This window comes from Schistocerca piceifrons, chromosome 2 (assembly GCF_021461385.2).
Source record: "Schistocerca piceifrons isolate TAMUIC-IGC-003096 chromosome 2, iqSchPice1.1, whole genome shotgun sequence".
NCBI classification, from domain to species: Eukaryota; Metazoa; Arthropoda; class Insecta; order Orthoptera; family Acrididae; genus Schistocerca; species Schistocerca piceifrons.
The window spans coordinates 864,473,013-864,492,781 of record NC_060139.1 but is presented as its reverse complement, the minus strand read 5'-3'; the positions used below and the strand labels follow the sequence as shown (position 1 = coordinate 864,492,781).

The following is a 19,769-nucleotide window of genomic DNA, read 5'->3' as shown; positions in this document are numbered from 1 at the left end:
GAGGTGAAGAGTGCCTCCCGAGACAAATTTGACTGGTTTGATGTACTGTTCACATTTACGTGTGTCGTAGGGTTTTCCATGTGATGATGATTCTGGTTTGTGTTCATCCTGTGTATGTGTGGTGTGATGTACTTCGGCTGGGAGAAATTGTGAGGGAGTATGTCGGTTTTGTTTGTACATTTTCTTGTGCACAATATATGTAAGTTCATTTTCCAACTCATCTATCCTCTGCATTAATGTTATTTGGAAGTTTAACCAGTGGTGTAATTGTCTTTTAATTTGTTTTGCCACCTCGTAGTGGATGGAACCACAGATTGTCATGTCATCTATATATTCTATCGTATTAATGCAGCTATCCTGTAACGTCGTTGAGTGTGTTAGGGTCGGGATGGGTTCATTATCGACGTAATTCTCCGGCAGAAGATTCATTTGTCTTCTCCAGGAAATTGCTCTTTGGTAGCTTCTCTGTAATGTTGACGGTGATTTGTATTTATGTGTTTTGGGTGACTGGCTTTGGGCGTTCGTATTTCTTGCGTGTGTGCTGATTTTAGCTGCCATAGTCTATACTGTCCAGGAGCCGGCCATGCAGCTGTTTATAGGTCTGACAATCACCTCCTTTTGTTTTATTGCAGACGCGGCCTCTGTATTTGCAGGGGATACAGACGCAAACCGCGGACCTGCACTCACTGCGCTTGTGTCCTTGGTTGCCGCACTTGGCACACGTGACGTCGGCTTTTCTGCAGATTTTAGTCGTATGTCCTAGGTCGCAACACTTAAAACACTTGTTTACTACCGTATAGTCTTTCACAGAAAGTGATTCGAAGTCTATGTAGACTCTCTGTCTTCTTGTAAGGACTCTGTACAGGTGTGGGCTGACCTCCAGTATCTGGTGAGTGAAACCCCTTCCCCTAGGCCCTGTTTTGAATCTTATTTTGACCTCTCTGTCGAAGTCTTCTTTCGTGGTGTCGCCGCTTACATTCTGCTCATAAAGGCTTTCTAGAAACTCTTCGTCGGTAAGTGTATCTGGCACGTGATATACTGCCACGAGTGGCTTGCGTTTTCGCGGTCCTTCACAGACAATGGTGTGCAGGTCTTTAGTCTTTTCTATTATTTTTCGACAGTCCTCCTGTGTTTTCGTTTCTACTATAACTGCAGTCTGCGTGGTTCTGATTGATTTTATATGTATATTCCCTTTCCTGGGATTTATATTCTTGGTGATGCTCTGTCGGACAGCTTTGGCGTCTTGATTTTCTGTCGATTTGATATAGAGGGTTGTGGCCTGTTTTGTTTTAGCCTGATCTATTCTTCGAGCCTCTTTGGTTTTGGGCTCTATAGATAAGGCGGCAGCATATGTCAGTGTCTGTGCTTGTGTCTGTGCTTGTTGTGTGACCTTATTAGTTAGTTCTTTTATTTGTTGCTGCAAGTCTTGGTTCGCTACACTCAGTTCCCTATTTTCGTTCTCTAATTTCTCAGCCTTCTCTTGCAAAGTTTGTATTTATAGGTCTTTGACTGGATTCGAGGCTCTCTGTAGTTCTAGTCTTAGTCGCCTATTTTCATCGTTTAGGCAGGACAGTTTAGCTTCAAGGCTAGTTATTTCGAAAGCCAAGGGAAATACTTTGTCTCTAATGACGGTTAACAGGGCAGATGAAACATGCTTAGCTTTTATCTCCGCTCCTACACTCCTGGAAATGGAAAAAAAGAACACATTGACACCGGTGTGTCAGACCCACCATACTTGCTCCGGACACTGCGAGAGGGCTGTACAAGCAATGATCACACGCACGGCACAGCGGACACACCAGGAACCGCGGTGTAGGCCGTCGAATGGCGCTAGCTGCGCAGCATTTGTGCACCGCCGCTGTCAATGTCAGCCAGTTTGCCGTGGCATACGGAGCTCCATCGCAGTCTTTAACACTGGTAGCATGCCGCGACAGCGTGGACGTGAACCGTATGTGCAGTTGACGGACTTTGAGCGAGGGCGTATAGTGGGCATGCGGGAGACCGGGTGGACGTACCGCCGAATTGCTCAACACGTGGGCGTGAGGTCTCCACAGTACATCGATGTTGTCGCCAGCGGTCGGCGGAAGGTGCACGTGCCCGTCGACCTGGGACCGGACCGCAGCGACGCACGGATGCACGCCAAGACCGTAGGATCCTACGCAGTGCCGTAGGGGACCGCACCGCCACTTCCCAGCAAATTAGGGACACTGTTGCTCCTGGGGTATCGGCGAGGACCATTCGCAACCGTCTCCATGAAGCTGGGCTACGGTCCCGCACACCGTTAGGCCGTCTTCCGCTCACGCCCCAACATCGTGCAGCCCGCCTCCAGTGGTGTCGCGACAGGCGTGAATGGAGGGACGAATGGAGACGTGTCGTCTTCAGCGATGAGAGTCGCTTCTGCCTTGGTGCCAATGATGGTCGTATGCGTGTTTGGCGCCGTGCAGGTGAGCACCACAATCAGGACTGCATACGACCGAGGCACACAGGGCCAACACCCGGCATCATGGTGTGGGGAGCGATCTCCTACACTGCCCGTACACCACTGGTGATCGTCGAGGGGACACTGAATAGTGCACGGTACATCCAAACCGTCATCGAACCCATCCTTCTACCATTCCTAGACCGGCAAGGGAACTTGCTGTTCCAACAGGACAATGCACGTCCGCATGTATCCCGCGCCACCCAACGTGCTCTAGAAGGTGTAAGTCAACTACCCTGGCCAGCAAGATCTCCGGATCTGTCCCCCATTGAGCATGTTTGGGACTGGATGAAGCGTCGTCTCACGCGGTCTGCACGTCCAGCACGAACGCTGGTCCAACTGAGGCGCCAGGTGGAATGGCATGGCAAGCCGTTCCACAGGACTACATCCAGCATCTCTACGATCGTCTCCATGGGAGAATAGCAGCCTGCATTGCTGCGAAAGGTGGATATACACTGTACTAGTGCCGACATTGTGCATGCTCTGTTGCCTGTGTCTATGTGCCTGTGGTTCTGTCAGTGTGATCATGTGATGTATCTGACCCCAGGAATGTGTCAATAAAGTTTACCCTTCCTGGGACAATGAATTCACGGTGTTCTTATTTCAATTTCCAGGAGTGTATTTCACTCAATATTTTGTCTATGGCTGCTATCTTTTGATTGGGGGACATGGGCACAAGTTGTTCCTCCGTGTGTTCCATACCTGGAGTGACGTTGATGGCTCTAGCTAGCGTCTTACCCCATGCTTTCCTTCTTCTTCCGTCGGCCTCTGGTGTGGTGGTGTCGCTGCTTCGTCGGCTGGAATCCAGGGCCGAAGGTAGGCAGGCGGTTGTTTACCAACAGCAGGGAGCACAGCTGGTGGCCGCTACTGCTGACGTCGACGGCGGGGTGCGGAGCAGTTGGTGGACGCTGCCGACGCGTCGGATTCCGCTGAACAACCTGATGTACTAAGCTGCTCGTTTCTGGGTTTGAAAGACGGGTCATTATTGGTGTATTCTAACTGGATCTTGTGGTTCTAGCGAGTGCGTTCTGTTGTAGTAAGTGTTCACAAGTAATGTTTTAAGGCGTACCTTCAGAGCGGTCTTAATAACTGACAATTACTTTAACTTTGAAAATATTAACATCCAACTGCCACCAGGGCTTTAGTCAAAATAAAATTGTAAGTAGGGACAGGTTGGGATCCAGTCGCACCTTGGTTGACGATTGAAATTAAGATGTTGGTTGAAACTTCCTGGCAGATTAAAACTGTGTGCCAGGCCGAGACTCGAACTCGGGACCTTTGCCTTTCGCGGGCAAGTGCTCTACCAACTGAGCTACCCAAGCACGACTCACGCCCCGTCCACACAGCTTTACTTCTGCCAGTACCTCGCCACCTACCTTCCAAACTTTACAGAAGTTCTCCTGCGAACCCTGCGGAACTAGCACTCCTGAAAGAAAGGATATTGCGGAGGCATGGCTTGGCCACAGCCTTTGGGATATTTCCAGAATGAGATTTTCACTCTGCAGCGGAGTGTGCGCTGATATGAAACTTCCTGACAGATTAAAATTGCGTGTCGGACTGAAACTCGAACTCGGGACCTTTGCCTTTCGCAGTTTTAATCTGCCAGGAAGTTTCATATCAGCGCACACTCCGCTGCAGAGTGAAAATCTCATTCTGGTAAGATGTTGGTTGCTTTGAAGTACGCCTTATCATTGTCATATTGTCTAAGCACAGGTGCGCAACTTAACCTCGAACATTTCGACATACAGCTTCCAAATTAAAAGTTAAGTCATCTGTTTTGAGTAATTGAATCACTCTTGTCATCAGGTGTGCTTATATAGTTTTCATGTGTTGCAGAAGGGCATTTAATAAGACAGACTGTGTCCAGCGGGGTAGTAAACATCGCTGTTTCACCAGATAACGGGCGGGTTGCAGGTCCGGCCGTCTTGTAATCACTGTCATCTTTATATATTGTCAAATAAACAGGTTGTGTGAAAATAATGTTACATTGGTGGGTCCTCCCCTCCTCGTTTACCGTAATTCCAGTAAGTACCACATATCAGCACCAAAAAACATTTACCGGCTGATGTAATACGTTTGAGATAAATATAAATGAGGACAAACGCGTCGCTGTAGTACTCAGCGGAAAATTCACACTCCTAGACTGGCTAAGTTCTATGGCCTGCAGAAATGTGCAGTGGAATGATTCGGTAATCTATCTATCTCGGCCCTCAGCCTGATGGAAGAGGAATATTTGCCAATCAGTCAAATAGCATGTTTTAACCGCTCCTTAAACGGTGTGTGCTGACGACAGAGAGGAAGCTGCGATGTGTTATCCTTTCGACAGTGCTCTATGAACGAAAGGTGTGGTCCATGGCAGCAAGCTCGCATCTCAGTAAACTACAGTCACTACAAAATGGGATCCTTCACATCATACCAAGTGCTGAACCGTGTACGCCAAAAATTCACACAAGGCCGTCTTAGGCAAACCATTCATCTTCATTTACATCTAAAAGAAGTGGAACATCTTTATTAGAAGGGTTCTACATCGGCCCACCAACTCATTCGTAAGCCAGGTACGCAACACGCCGATGCTTCTGATAAAACACCCATTTAGGCAAAAACAGATTACAAACGACGCCCATTCACACGAACTGCCTTTCAAAGGCATAAAAACGGCCATCTTTGTTCATCATTTAAGCGAAGAAAGAAGTCAGACGGGCAAAAACTTGAGATGCTTCTATGGGTATAAACAAGGTAAGCCACTGGTAGAATTCCTGACCTGAATGTTCGTCTACCAGCATGTACCGGAATTCGACTGTGACAGGATGTGGTCTACTGAGACTGCCTTTTTTCATTCTGGGATGGTCGAAATACCATTCCTGCATCCACACGGATAGGGTAACGACGTCTCAAGCGTTACAAACTATTAACAAGCGACTGTTCTTTTGATCAATATGCAGCAGTTATAAACGTTTAAAGTTAGTTCTCTGTGTCAGAAAATTTGGCACAATGTTCTCGGTGACTTAGAGAAAACCGCTCCTCGATTCGGTAGGTGTGTCTTAGATGCTTCAACCAGTGTATTACATGCAGTTTGTCCCAAAAACTAGTGATCACTGTTTTGATGAGGGCAACTAACGTAATAATTTTCCTGCAAAAAAAAAAATAATAAAAATAAAAAAAAATCTTTAAGGGAAGTCCTATGTAGTCTATGGAAACGTTTTTCAGACACCACAGCCATCAATAAAATTTTGTTGCGTTACTTAAATTATTTAATGAAAAAACGTTTTAGAGATAGGCACCTCATTTTCAGGTACCTTCGCCACTAAAAGATTTAATAAAATTTGCAGTTAGATACTAAAGTTGTACTTTACGGACTTGGCATGTGCTACGGTCATCCTGTGAAGCAATCAGGGGAGATTACAGTCTAACGTCCCGTCGACACGGAGGTTATTAGAGACGGATTACCGAAGAATGGGAATGGAAACCGGTCGTGCCCTTTCCGAAGGAACCATCCCGCAGCTGCCTGTGGGGATTTAGCGAAATCCCAAGGACCAAAATCTGGATGGCAGCATGGGGATTTGAACCGTCGTACTCCCGAATGCGAGCCGGCCGAAGTGGCCGTGCGCTTCCAGGCGCTGCAGTCTGGAACCGCGAGACCGCTACGGTCGCAGGTTCGAATCCTGCCTCGGGCATGGATGTGTGTGATGTCCTTAGGTTAGTTAGGTTTAACTAGTTATAAGTTCTAGGGGACTAACGACCTCAGTAGTTGAGTCACATAGTGCTCAGAGCCAATTTGAACTCCCGAATGCGAGTCCAGTGTGATAACCACTGCGCCACCTCACTTGGTCTGTGAACAAAATTCGAGCGAATGTTCCCCTTGCTTTTTTGTTTACTGATCACATAAAAGGTTTTAAATAACAGCTTTGTTCTTATGAAATAGCTGTCTTCTTGTGGTGTGTTCAGTTACTTACAGTGCTATGGTTCCTTGGATGTAGGTAACTAAACGCATCACAATAAAGAAAGTAAATTCATAAGAATTATTTAAAACCTTTTATGTGAACAGCAGACCAACAAATGAGGGTGACATTTCGCTTATTAGGTTACCCTTCTCTTTTCCCACAGGATGACAACAGCATTGCCAAGACTATAAATAACTTTAGTACCTATCGGCACTTTTTGTTAAATGTTTATTGCCGAAGTAGCCCGAAGATCAGGTTTTTATCTGGAAACATGTTGTTCAGTAAATTAATTAAGTGAAAAAACTTTTGCGACTGGCAGCGGTGTCTGAAAACTTTTTAAACTTCTGAAACAGTCACTGTGGATTAGTCGTCAATATGGCCTCTAACATCTATACCAATTAAAGCTAACTGACAAAAAAAGAAAATATCAATTTATTCCGCAAAATTCATTTTAGAGATGTAATACGTTGTTGTGATTTCCTGCGGCGCATCCCAGCAACGTGCATCACGTACACGGTAATTCGAAGTTAGGAAAACAATATAACTTCGACATAAATGCGTGAAGCGAGAAAGGATATCAATACAATCACTGGAAACTCGAGAGTATGTGTTGCAAAACTTCATCTTCCTCTGAGCGTGGTTTCGTTGCACTTTTCTAAAATAAAAACCGAATCTCATCTGTTTCCGAAATGGTAGAATGCCGTTACTGATAGCGAGGAAACTTTATGTAAAATAATAGAGTATACTGTAATTAAATAAACACAGTCAGTTTACGAGTCACAAGTCTAGGAACCACGTATTGCAACCCAGCAAAGCTGCACTCAATATTTTTCCTACAGAAAGTTCCCGTGTTTCCATTTCCTTTTTGTGCCAATCTCCAGCAGACTATACTTTATTTCTTCAGATATTACATCAGTTACATCATCGACGGATTTACAGTGGACTCAGTATTCTCCATGGTCTTCCTCCAGGTTTTGACCGTCTGTCCCTAAAGAATTTCCTTTACTATTTGTCCTTCCACTGCGAAGTGAACTATCGAAAGGTGTCATTCCCAATTTTACAACATCCTGTCCTTCGTCTGATGTATCATGTAAGGTAGAATGATTATTCGAAGTGTCTGAGGGTCGGAAAAGGACAAAAACTCACTGAACAGTAAGTTAACAGAAGCAGGTGAAAGTACAAACACTTTAGATTAGAGAAAAAGAAAACTTGTAATTACGCGAAAGAAGTGATATACATGTATGTCATGAATATAACGAACTGTCCCTAAATGAATCTCCAGACTAACGTCTAACCACTTCATTCTGTAGCATACTTATTTTCATATGGAAGATGCTCCTGCTTCACAAATATTAGGTACTTTCAAGTGCCTACGTACCTTTAGATTATGGAACAAGTCCTCCACAGCTCTTTCAGCACCTGTATATTCTCTGTCAGTTTGTGTTTTGTTGTCACAACCGTATCAGCCACCTCTATTAATTTGTCATTAAACGCGAATACTAAGCCGAATCCAAGATTTCATGTCTACCTTGCAGAAGTCTTCACGTACAGATTGTTAAAAATGGAACAGGGTTATCAGCCACGGTGACATTCTAAGCGTTTGCACTTTCTTCAGCTTTCTTAAGAAAGCTATTCCGCTATGGCATACACTGACGTGACAAAATTCATGGATATCAAAACGCACATATACAGATGGTGGTATTGCGTACACGAGCCGACCTCGAAGACGGAATAGTAGTTCGAGCTAGACGAACGGGACATTCCATTTCTGAAATCGTTAGGGAATTCAGTATTCCGAGATCCAGAGTGTTCCGAGAATACCAGATTTCAAGCATTACCTCTCACCACGGACAAAGCAGTTGCCGACGGCCCTCTCTCAACGACCGAGAGCAGCGGCGTTCTCGTGGAGTAGTCAGTGCTAAAGACAAGGAACACTGCGTGAGATAACCGCAGAAATCAATGCGGGACGTATGATGAGCGTAACCGTTAAGAGAGAACGGTGAAGTTTGCGTTAATGGGCTATGATATCAGTCGACTGACGACAGTACCGTTGCGAACAGCACGGCATCGCGTGCAGCCCATCTCCAGGGCATGTGACCATATCGGTTGGACACTAGAAGACTGGAAAACCATGGCCTTGTCAGAAAGTGCCGATTTCAGTTGGTGAGAGCTGATGGTACTGATCGTGACATAGACCCCACAAAGCCATGCACCCAAGTTGTCAGCGTGACACTGTGCAAACTGGTGGTGGCTGCATAATGGAGTGGAGTCAATCATTCTCTGTAGGTGGCTATTTTCGACAACTTACTATTTGGGGCCATTCAAACAACGATATCATATAACCGGGCCACACTCTTTCGCGATTGGTTTGAAGAACTTTCTGGGCTATTCGAGCGAGTCATTTGGGCTGCCAGATCCCCCGACTTGATTCCCAGAAAACATTTAGGTGACATAACCGAGAGGCCAGTTCGTTCACAGCATCCTGCACTGCAAAAACTTTCGCTATTATGGACGGCTATAGAGGCAGCATGGCCCATTATTTCTGCAGTGGACATCCTTCGATTGTTGAGTCCATGCCATGACGAGTAGCTGCACTCCGAGGGGCAAAAGGATATTAAGACGTTTCTCATCAGTCTTGTCACCTCAATATAAGGATATTTCCTCGAAATGTATTCTAAACTGTAGCTGCTAATTATACACTGTGATTGATCATAGCGTGCTTACGTTCATTGAAGGCTGAGTCGTCACTGCGATACAGAAACTGTTGTCAAAAAATGTTCAAATGTGTGTGAAATCTTGTGGAACTTAACTGCTAAGGTCATCAGTCCCTAAGCTTACACACTACTTAACCTAAATGATCCTAAGGACGAACACACACACCCATGCCCGATGGACGACTCGAACCTCCGCCGGGACCAAAGCTGTTGTCGAAACAGCAATATCCGATAATGCCGTTTAAGGGCTTCAGCTATTTCTCGGTCCCTGGGATGAATAAGAATTTTAGCTTTCGGGGGATAAACTTTGCAGCTATTTACAGTGTCTTCAAGTATGTTTCCATTGGTTGAATCCCTTAGAAGCGTGATAATTGTTACCTCTGAGAACAAAATGAACGTGAAAATTATCACGAAACAAATCTGCTGACATATACGCGCTTTGATAATTTTTCTAGTAGACAGAGACACTTTCAAGTGCAGGTTTCTTTTTCAGAGGTCTTGGCTGGACGGATTCATCAGTGATCATAAACAGTAAGCAATTGGCGGAGGAAGCTTTACCACACGTCACAGCAGTCACTCCCCACATTTGTTTTAACACCTACGATAGATTCGTGACTATTTGTGGTAGAAACATTTTAAAATTTCAGCCCGACTCAGCAGCTCTTAGAGCTGATAAATTTTATAAATCGGTTTCTCCGCCAAATTTTGATTCTTTAGCTAATGACCCGCCTGCAGAACTCTCCACCCAACCATTATAAATATCATGGATCCATAGAGAGTTTTGGACGTACGAGGATGAGTCAAACGAAAACCTAAAATATTTTTTAATTATTATTTATTGTGCAGAAGTGGTACAAAGCTGTATCACTTTTGAACATAATCTCCCCCGTGCTCAATGCAAGTCCTCCAACGCTTACAAAGTGCATAAATTCCTTTACAAAAAAATTCTTTTGGTAGTCCGCGCAACAAACTCATGCACCGCGTGGCGTACCTCTTCATCAGAACGGAACTTATTTCCTCCCATTGCGTCTTTGAGTGGTCCAAACATATGGAAATCACTTGGGGCAAGGTCTGGTGAGTACGGTGGATGAAGAAGACACTGTAAATGCGTGTCTGTGATTGTTGCAACTGTTGTACGGGCAGTGTGGGGCCTTCCGTTGTCATGTTGCAAAAGGACACCTGCTGACAGCAATCCACGTCACTTTGATTTGATGCAGGCGGCAGATGATTTTTTAGGAGATCTGTCTATAATGCACTGGTGACAGTGGTCCCTATAGGCATGTAATACTCAAAATGACGCCTTTTTAATCAGCATAATGTTCCCTGCTGATGGTTCTGTTCGAAACTCCTTTGGTTTCGGTAATGACGAATGGCGCCATTGCTTGTTAGCTCTCTTCGTTTGCGGTTGGTGGAAGTGAACCCAGGTTTCGTCCCCAGTAACGATTATTGAAAGGAAGCCATCAAATTCTCGTTCAAAGCGCCGAAGAAGTTCTTCACAAGCCTCAACACGTCGTTCTCTCATTCTAGGAGTCAGCTGCCGTGGCACCCATCTCTTGTAGACACTTTGTGAAACTGGAGCACATCATGCAGACTGTGGTGTGCTGACCCATGACTAATCTGTAAACATGCTGCAATGTCATTCAGTGTCAATCGGCAGTTTTCCTTCACTATGGCTTCAACTGCTGCAATGTTCTACGGAGTTGCAACTCGTTGTGCCTGACCTGGACGAGAAGCATCTTCCATTCAAATCACACCATTTGCGAACTTCCTACTCCATTCGTAGACTTGCTGCTGTGACAAACATGCATCACCATACTGAACCTTCATTCGTCGATGAATTTCAATAGGTTTCACACCTTCACTACGCAAAAACCGAGTAACAGAACGTTGTTCTTCCCTGATGCAAGTCGCAAGTGGGGCGGCTATCTTTATACCGATACTGCGACAGTATGTGTGCATCTGCACCATGCTGCCACCTACAGGCCATTCTGCACTCAGTTTTTACCACGATTACCAACTTACAGGATAACGGCGCGAAATTTCGATTTGTTATTACAAATTTAAGGTTTTCATTTGACTCACCCTCGTATTTTGTCACTCCCCAATTACCAACAATCTCATGTCATCCCTTAATTTTCTAGACAATAACTTTGCCAGCCATATAAGACTGTATCAGCCCCAGCTTTCTTTATCTTAAAAGGATTTAACGACTGTTGTTCCATTTTTTGCTGTTTCTTCTCTATTGACCCAGCAGCAAATGTACGTAGCGTCTTGGTATTATTAGTATGTTTTATTGTTTCTGATTTCTTTTAAAGTTAAATCACTAGACATTCCCATTTTAAATTTGCGGTTTTCATAGATATACCGTTTGGCAGGGCTACGTTTGAATTCTGACAAATGATTAGATCTGCAACACGTAACAACAATGATTCTGGTGTTTTGTAACTACAGATAAAAGCTCTTACTATTACAGAAAAGAAGCATACAGTTGAACTTTTAAGGGACGACAAAAAGGAACATTGTATGAAATGAGGTGTCGAGCTTGAGTGTGTAACTGAACTGGAATCGCAATGATAACGAATACCAATAAACCCGACCGACGGGGTCACACGTAAGTTGAAAAGCAAGTTGAACTTCGGCCGTTTCCCTTAATGCTCCGAAGATCGATAATGAGTCACTAAATACTCTCGTTATCTTAATTATTTTCGCGATCTAGTGACCCCCTATTCGAAACTCTGTTAATCATAAGCTCAGATAGTTTGTTCACAGATAATCAGAGCTCCACTGTACATCTCTTCTCACATGTTCCCCACAGCACACTTTCATGTGATACTTCACTTGCCAACACAACGAGGATAATACACTTATAACACTTTTAAATTGAATCGATAACTGGTAGAAGCCGACCTTGGGGAAGATCAGTTTGGATTCCGTAGAAATTTTGGAACACGTGAGGCATTACTGATCCCACGACTTATCTTAGAAAATAGATTAATGAAAGGCAAACCTACGTTCCTAGCATTTGTAGACTTAGAGAAAGCTTTTGACAATGTTGACTGGAATACTCTCTTTCAAATTCTGAAGTTGGCAGGGGTAAAATACAGGGAGTGAAAGGCTATTTACAATTTGTACAGAAACCAGATGGCAGTTATAAGAGTCGAGGGGCATGAAAGGGAAGCAGCGGGTAGGAAGGGAGTGAGACAGGGTTGTAGCCTCTCCCCGATGTTATTCAATCTGTATATTGAGCAAGCAGTAAAGGAAACAAAAGAAACATTCGGAGTAGGTATTAAAATCCATGGAGAAGAAATAAAGACTTTAAGGTTCGCCGATGACATTGTAATTCTGTCAGAGACAGCGAAGGACTGGGAAGAGCAGTTGAACGGAATGGACAGTGTCTTGAAAGGAGGATATAAGATGAATATCAACAAAAGCAAAACGAGGATAATGGAATGTACTCGAATTAAGTCGGGTGATGTTGAGGGTATTAGATTAGGAAATGAGACACTTAAAGTAGCAAATGAGTTTTGCTATTTGGGGAGCAAAATAACTGATGATGGTCGAAGTAGAGAGGATATAAAATGTAGACTGGCAATGGCAAGGAAAGCGTTTCTGAAGAAGAGAAATTTGTTAACATCGAGTGTAGATTTAAGTGTCAGGAAGTCGTTTCTGAAAGTATTTGTGTGAAGTGTAGCCATGTATGGAAGTGAAACGTGGACGATAAATTGTTTGGATAAGAAGAGAATAGAAGCTTTTGAAATGTGGTGCTACTGAAGAATGCTGAAGATTAGATGGGTAGATCACATAACTAATGAGGAGGTATTGAATAGAATTGGGGAGAATAGGAGTTTGTGGCACAATTTGACCAGAAGAAGGGATCGGTTGGTAGGACATGTTCTGAGGCATCAAGGGATCACCAATTTAGCATTGGAGGGTAGTGTGGAGGGTAAAAATCGTAGAGGGAGACCAAGAGATGAACACACTAAGCAGATTCAGAAGGATGTAGGTTGCAGTAAGTGCTAGGAGATGAAGAAACTTGCACAAGAGGGAGTAGCATGGAGAGCTGCATCAAAGCAGCCTCAGGACTGAAGACTACAACAACAACAACAACAACAACAACAACTGTTACATTTGGTGGCGTTCCTTACAGAATATTGCCATCCGCTGTGAGGCTTCCCCTTACCAGTGCAACTAAACAGGGCCTACGTAATGCAGATTTCTCGTAAGGAAACTGAGAGATTATCAATGGAAATGAAATACTTTCTGGGTTTTATTCTGACGAACCACTCACATATACACATATAACACTACAGCTTCTATGACGTTAGGAGGCGATCAAGATTTTTTTTATCACACTCTCCATAATGAGCAACAAAATTCTCTCTTTACCTTTAATTATGTCGAAGTTGCTTACTATGAAATTAACAAGCATAATTCTACCTAGAGGAACGTATATATAGCGGTACCAAGTGTCAGCCCTGATTACGTCAACGTGTATGAAACAGACGCGAGCTGCAGGAGATGATGAATATTACGTGAGGTGGGCAAACACGCCATAACCTCGCTACACTGTCCGGGCTGTTGTTGACACACGTCCGAGCAAGGTGTATCCACCCAGCAAACAAGTGGCGAAAATTACAGCCTCCCGCGTACACTCACTTCGTTAACTCAACCCGCGTAAGGAATCAGCTCGGGCGAAACAAGGACCTGACACACATGGCTGAAAAGTATAATCTCCGTGTCACGAATATACATTTCTGAACACGAACTAATTATTCTTTACCAACATAGTGTTCTATTTTCTCAGCAATTGAACTCTGACAAAAAAGTTTTATTTGATTGCTGTAGTTCAATTAATTACATAAATGGCCACTGAAAAACATTTAACGCTGAAAGCAGTCTCTTTAAATTGTTTTTAGAGAGAAATATCACAGTGGCTACATGAATGGATATTAAAAGCGGCTTTGGAGCCTATGTAAGTAGAGGAATGATCAAACAAAACGGCGTTTCAGAATAGTAGTTGCACCTTCTATCCTTAATTATTTCTCTGATGTACTCCAATTTCTGTCTTCCTCTGCAGTTTTTACCGTCTTCAGCTCTCTATAGTATCATGCCAGTTAATTACCTGATGTGCTAACACATTTCGTATCTTCTTGTCTCTTCCTCTTGTCAGCGTTTTCCCAATGTTATTTTTCACACAGATTCTACTTGAACCTCCTCATTTCTTACTTGATCAGTCCATCAAATTTTCAACATTCTTCTGGAGCACCACATCTCAGACGCTTCGATTCTCTTCTGTTGCGACTTTGTCTTCTGTGACATACATAAAAACCGTTGCTATTTGTTTGGAAGCTTGTGTATCATAAATTGTGCTTACCTGTCTTATATATAAATTTCCCAGAGGGCACTTTCTTCGTCAATTCCGAACACCGAGTTTTGTCGACAAGTTTACACACTCTAAGTATGTAAGTAAGTACGATAAAGGCACTTTCTCACCTTTTGAATAACGGAAGTGGCTATGTTCGACTGATAAGAACTGATAAAATTAAGAGCCAAGCAGTTGCCAGAAGTTTATTTACTTAAACTTGACCTATGTATCGATACTACCAAGAGTATTTTCTCCAGGAGACGTGCTGTTAGCTGAACAATTTTGACACAGAAACGAACCGCAGCTGCCAGTTGCGATGTAAAGTAAGAGATACTCCCAATTGGAAAGTGAAACTGTTATTTACGTTTTATAAAAGAAAACATAGTCTGTAACAGGCTGTAATGTAAACGTTCTTTATTTAAATCGCGCGATTAACTCATTTCGACTATATGTCATTTTTAAGCACTTGTGTGATGTTACGTATTACACATTGTAATTATCAGACTCATTTACTTTAAACATAAAAAACAGACGTCATATTACGTAACTACATTAGGAACGAGTCCTCATCAAATGCGTTACAACCTCTCATGACACATATTGGTAAATGTACTCTAAGCGCTTTAGCTTGACAACTATGTGCAACTACTGCTTTTATAATCACAAATGGTTCAAATGGCTCTGAGCACTATGGGACTCAACTGCTGAGGTCATTAGTCCCCTAGAACTTAGAACTAGTTAAACCTAACTAACCTAAGGACATCACAAACATCCATGCCCGAGGCAGGATTCGAACCTGCGACCGTAGCGGTCTTGCGGTTCCAGACTGCAGCTTTTATAATCCTTTCTTTCACGCTACATACAATTTATTGTCTTTAAAACATCTAAATAAGCATTATGTTGATGTGTTGCTGCAGCAGTTACATATTAAACATCAGCATAAAACATATTTATATTTATAATACATATTCAGATGTTTTAAACAGAATATATCGTATGTAGCGTAAAAGAGAAATTTTATTAAAGTTAAAAAAGGAATAAATACTTTTGTATAATATATGACTGCGAAAATACGTAACACAAAATGAATAAAACGGTTACTTACAAAAACGTGCTGAAGATAAAACAACGTACTGTAGCATGATTTTATCAAGATATTACTATATTAAAAAATATAGAAATATTCTTTACGTGAAATTTACTAAACAGAATATGGTGTACAGTATCGTATTTCATACTGTCAGGAAGGAAGTACAGAGTCCAGTAAGCAAAGGGAGGAACAACGTTTGCTAAATGGAACCGAAAATAAAAATGAGCCAGAACATCACACAGTTGCGAGCGACGGCTTAAAAGTTCGGTTTATCACGTTGTTAGCGCGCGGGAAGTGGCGCGCTGTACACTACGGTTACTTGGCATCGTAGCTAGCTGCCACACGTCCAATTCAGTGCCTGTTCTTATAACAGGCAGCACCTGTGTAATAATTTTTGCTGTTTTCCGTGGAGGATTTTATACACAATTTCTGCAATTTCTGGTCTGACTTGAGCTCGCTAGCTCATATTGTACGTTTACAATTCAAAAGTAATGTAATTTACGTAAGAAACAGTTTTATCCCTTATACTCCATTTCATCGCTGTGACGTATTAGGTGTTTTTGATGTTTATTTTCATAATATCTTTCAAAAACACTTCACTCTGTTCAGTAACACATACACGCACTTAGAATACTTACACCCCTGACACGTACATAGCATTTTAATTTTTAATTGGGACACTATCCTCAACGAAGGATGATGCCCCATAAATAAAGTACAATGGCTCCAATCCCCCGGTTCCGACTAAGGTTTTCGGCAGTTTTCTCTTGACTATAAGGCATCTGCCGGAACTGGTTAGCCCCTCCCATTCACACCCATCAGGGATCCCCCATTTGCCCCACTATCTGGTAATAAGCTGAATATAATCGTGACTCTCTATCGGTCGGCTCGCTCCACTCTTAGAAATGGAGAGTAAAAACAGTAAAATAATAATAATATAATAATAATTGAGCCGTGCTGCGGCTCGCATTGGTGCTGTTTGTAGGTTTCCGACCTCTGTTGGAGGCCAGACTGTATCGTTTAATTGGCACCGTTGTGATTGTTTGTCTTCTTCTTGTGTTGACTGGCACCAGTCGGTTTCACAAACGTTGCCTGTCCGTTAGTGGCAGCAGCGGCGTTATCGATATGTAGTAACTGTTGCCCTATCTTTGGGGCGACGTCGTTGTTTTTCCGGGTCGTGTGAGTGGCTAGTTCGGTTGGGGACTCAGGAGCCAGGTCCGCGCAGTGCAGTTGTAATTGCAACGAGTTCTTAAACATTCTTAATTTATTGCCATTCTTGGCGTGTAAGGCCTTCAGCCGTGATCACAGTGGCTTGTTTTTTTAAAAAGCATTATCTGTATCTGTATTGTATGGTGATTTGCTAAATTGTAACGCACTGGAAACACTATTATTTGCACAGTTGTTTAGCCCTTCATTAATAACTTGTGGTATTTTTTATTTATTCTTGAGTCTGGAATTACTGTTTTAAAAATAAATGTGTGTAACTGTAAAAGGAAACCAATAGTAACTGATTACGGCCCCGTACACAATCGTAACCGAATCCTGCCTTCCCCTGACTACCAGGTTTCAATAATAATATCTTCAGAACATTGTTGGTAAAGTTATTCCCTCTGAAGAAGATAGCCTCACTCGTATTGAAACCGAGTCAAGGCGTTTTACAACAAACTTCAAGCAAGCAGGGGTGTTTCTTCCCACAAATGGGGAGCAGATATGAGTGACGAATACACGATTCAGTCGCATTAATATGGCCACCGCCTATATTTGACGCCAACGTGGAATAACCACTCACAGACGGCATGTGGCAACAGCAGCAGTGGAGAATATGTAAAGCTTGAAAGGGGGGGAGGGTTGGGGGCGTAAAACAGTACAGTTGCTGATGTGATGCGGAAAGGGAGCGATATATCTGGCATCCAAAAGGGCATGATTGTTGGCTTTCAGACCAAATGTGTAAACATTTCTGAAACGGGTAAGTCTGTGCGCTGTTCGCGTGCCGCCGTGGGTAAAGTATACCGTGAATGGGAAAATGGCGCTATTGAAAACCGGCGTCAAAACAAATGTGGTGCACCGGGGGGCCATAGATGACAGGGGTGAACGACGGCCAATAGACGTGTAAGTACTGAGCAATGGAATACGTAAACGACCATTGAGCAAACGTTGTTACTCGTCAGTGACGGAGGCTCGAATTGCCTTGCCAGTACCGGAACTGAACATTGTCTGGGCGTTGACAGGTGGCATTTTGTGATGAATCAACTTTTGCTGTCCATCCAACAGATGGCCGTTGGCTTGTACAGCCCAGCAACAGTCGTCAGAAGAGTACTAGCTGGAGGAGGGAGTTTTATGGTCTGGAGTGATCTCGCTATTCTTAGACAGCACAATACACAAGCGTGTATCTACTGTATACTCGGGGATCATCTCCACCCCTACATGCAGTTTGTTTCACCTCAGCCCACTCGCATCTACCAGCAGGACAGCGCAACGTGTCACGCAGCTCGCAGTGCACATGCGTGTATCGAAGAGCACCAGGATGAGTTTAATGTACTTCCCTGGCCATCAAACTTCCCAGATTTAAACCCAACCCAGAACTTGTGAGACCACTTCGATCACATTGTTCGCGCCACGGATCCTCAACCGTGAAACCTAGCGCAGCTGGCCACGGTACAGAGATCGACAAGATTCCACATCTCTGTCGGTACCTTCCAGAACCTTATTTACTCCCTTTCTGCAAAACCGCACTCCAAAAAGTGCTTATTCAACTTCTGACCGGTGTCCACATTAATGTGGCTGGACCGTGTAATGCAAACGCAAGTACGCACATGAACAGCATCTAACTGACAGGAAACGGATTCTCAGTCATCCTCTACGGAAGCTGCACGGTTCTGGTGAAAAGTAACATTCTCCACCATGAGCGTTGCTTGATTTGCAGTTTACTGACAGATTGTACCTCCTTAGCATTTCCTGTCAGTTACCTAACGTCAATAGTCGAAATCAGTGGCCTTGCGTTTATACGGAATTAGAATTATGTATTAATACCTTCAGCTGCTGACGGGGGTTGATATATATCAACGGGAACAGGTGAAAATGTGTGCCACGACCGGGACTCGAACCCAGGATCTCCTGCTTACATGGTAGATGCTCTATCCATCAGAGCCACCGAGGGCACCGACGATAATGTGACTGCAGGGACTATTTCGAGCACGCCTCCCGCGAGACCTACATTCTCACCTTATATGTCCACACATTACATTCGTAGTGACCCTACCCAACACACTCGGACATGTCCGAAAGAACAGACACCATATCCATATAAGTATATAGTTCTGGTAATACCGGACATGAGCTTCCTCTTCTTTACGGATGCATACATATTATCCGAACTCTTGCAGGACTTGGTAAGAATGTTTTCCACGAGTAATGACTGTGTTGGGTAGGGACAATACGAAAGTAGTGTGTGGACATATAAGGTGAGAATGTTGGTCTTGCGGGAGAAGTGCGCGAGATAGTCCCTGCAGTCGCACTATCCTCTGTGCCCTCGGTGGCTCAGATAGCTAGAGCGTCTTCTATGTAAGGAGGAGATCCGGGTTTGAGTCCCGGTCGGGGCACCACATTTTCGCCTGTTCAAGATGGCTGCAGGTCATCAATGGTGTCTGTTCTTTCGGACATGTCTGACATTTCTGAAAGAACAGACACCCTATCCACATAAGTATCACGTTTATAAAGTGGAGTTATTTTCACTTTATCCCGCAATACACGTTGCAGCGTATTTACTATATAAGCGTGATGTTGTCAGTGGCCTATGTAGTGTTGGTGGGAGAGGGACTGGGTTGGTAAAGGTGGCACGTTGATGTTTTCTATCGTCGACATCGTATTCTAAGGCCGCGTAACTGTGTTTTACTCACTTGGTGGTGATTCAGTGAATGATCAGAAAGTGACTGCACTTCTCTCACCATTACTTCTGTTACCGGTAGACCACATAAAGCTTTTCATTCCGTAATTTCTGGTATTTATAGAGTTGGCTGTACTGTGTGAAGGCTCTTACCACACATCCACAGTATATTTTCCAAGACGGGTGTGAATATGTCTGATGGAATGGGGCTGATCATGTTCACATCTAGAACAGTAATCTGCTGTAATACATTGCGCGCTTATGTTGAAACATATGAAGTTCTATAACAAATAGGTG

At 43.6% G+C, this 19,769-nt stretch overlaps 1 non-coding gene across 1 annotated transcript; it reads right to left on the bottom strand.

Annotated features, from left to right (window-relative positions):
- Positions 1–3,727: 3,727 nt before the first annotated feature.
- Trnas-cga lies at positions 3,728–3,802 on the bottom strand. The gene has a single exon. It is a non-coding gene; the product is annotated as a tRNA-Ser (tRNA).
- Positions 3,803–19,769: the final 15,967 nt, after the last annotated feature.